Source organism: Eublepharis macularius, chromosome 9, assembly GCF_028583425.1.
Source record: "Eublepharis macularius isolate TG4126 chromosome 9, MPM_Emac_v1.0, whole genome shotgun sequence".
Lineage (NCBI taxonomy): Eukaryota > Metazoa > Chordata > Lepidosauria > Squamata > Eublepharidae > Eublepharis > Eublepharis macularius.
The window spans coordinates 3,546,288-3,548,489 of NC_072798.1; positions in this window are offsets into that span (position 1 = coordinate 3,546,288).

Consider the following 2,202-nt stretch of genomic DNA (forward strand, 5'->3'; position numbering starts at 1 on the left):
TGGCTGTTATTAAAACACGTTTTCATTTTGGAGTTTATTCTGGTTTTTTTATAGTCCGCCTTTCTTCCTGAGATCCAAGGCAGATTATATAGTGCAAGTGAAAATAACAATAGAATCAACAGCTAGGTCATTCACTGAGCGATCCTATTTCCAACATGGGGAATTGAGCAGACAGGTGGAGGCTTGGCGAGGGCAGCAAGCCAGCCAGGAATTGCAGCTTCTCATTAGCCATCTGTTTGCTGTTGGACATGGCAAATCCATCTAGTAGTCTAGCTCAGCAGTGAGAAACTTAACAGATTTCACTGGTGGTGAAGGGAATAGAATTGCAAAATTTTCCTCGGTGTAGAAATGCCATAGCTCTGGCACTCTCGGAAGGCCATTGAAAGTGGGCTATGGATGGGTCCGAGTTGCTGTGGTGGGGCTGGCCAGGCTGGAAATCCTCCTGTCCTGCAGGCTGTTACCTCATGCACGCATCTGTTGAGGACAAGAGCTGCCAGTCTTGGGTGCCCATAACGTGGCGTTACTGCAATTGCAGGAGGGATACCTGTGTTCGGCCTGACATAAGTGTGACTCAGGTGAAGTCATGCGTGCTTTAGCCCACGCACCGTGTCTTGTTGCAGCTGAGCCTCAAAGTAACCCTGCACCTACAGGATGCCATGGGTGTGAACCCAGGGATGTAGTTGGAGGGTGCAAGATCTAGCCGCCTTGCTGAAACTAAGCAGGGCTGCGTCGGGTAAGTGCTTGGAGGGGAGAGCACCAAGCAAGCTGCCTTGACTTTCACCAAAGGAAGAAAGAGGAACTGTATCAAAAATAATAAAAGTGCATCGGAAATGGAATCCTCTCTGTATGCGCAGTGGGATATGAACTGCTGGAGGCCGAGCAGGAAGGGGTTCGTCGTAGAATTGGAAGGGGTCTTGCAGACCATCTTGCCCAATGCAGGAACACCTTAAGCATCCCAGACAAGGATTCGTCCCGCTGATCCTTGATGACTGCCAGTGGGGGGCGGGGGGAACCCACCACATCCCCAGGCAGCCGATTCCGCTGCTGGATTACTCTTTAACATGAAGAAGTTTTTTTTTCTAATATCCAGCCAGTACCTTCCCTCCTGTAGTTTAAACCCATTATTGCAAGTCCTAGCCTCTGTTGGATGCAGAGGAGTTAGCCATGTTAGTCTGTAGTAGCAAAATTAAAGAGAGTCCAGTAGCACCTTTAAGAGTAACCAACTTTATTGCAGCATAAGCTTTCGAGAAGCTTTTGATTTCCCTTTCTCTAAGTGACAGCCTTTTAAATACTTACAGAAATCGTGTCTCCCCTCGGCTCCCTCCAAACGGAGCATTCTCCAGTCCCTCAGTCTTTCCTTGTAGAGTTTGGTCTGATGATTCTGGTTGCTTTCCACTGCACCCATTCCAACCTGTCCACATCCTTTTTGAAGTGAGGCCTCCAGAGCTGCACACAATACAATACAGTAGGGCCTGACCAACATGGTATATACTAGGATAATGACATTCTGTAACGAATTCAGTAACGCCTTTAAACGAATTTGTATTTTATTCTGTTCACATGTAAAAACAGCAATACATCAAGACGTACTTTTTCAGCCTATGGAAGGTATGTTTGCTTACTTATTATACAGAGTCATTTACTGAGATGTTAGACGCTCTTTTGCAACTTTTGGAAGTCTGGTTGAAGGGTGGACAGACAAACCAATAACAGGACCCAAATATATACAAGTTTCATGTGTTTATATAGTTTGAAGTTACCAGCGTAGCTGCCTAGAATGACCCCTTTCCTAAAAACTAGATTTCTACAATCCTAATCCTATTACGTTACCCTGTTGATTATAATCGGGGCTTTTTTTCAGTGGGAACATGGTGGAACGGAGTTCCGGCACCTCTTAAAAATGGTCACATGGCCGGTGGCCCCACCCCCTGATCTCCAGACAGAGGGGAGTTTAGATTGCCCTGCGTGCTGCTGCTCAGAAGGCCATCTAAACTCCCCTCTGTCTGGAGATCGGGGCGGGGCCACCGGCCATGTGACCATTTTTGCCGAGGGGAATTTAAACTAAAAAACTCCTCCCTTGTTCCAGCTGACCCAAAGTGACGTCATTGTGCGGTCTTGAGTTCCACCACCTCTTTTCCCGGAAAAAAAGCCCTGATTGTTACGATGTCTGCAGTGCAATCCACCTTGAATCGGTGAGAAAGG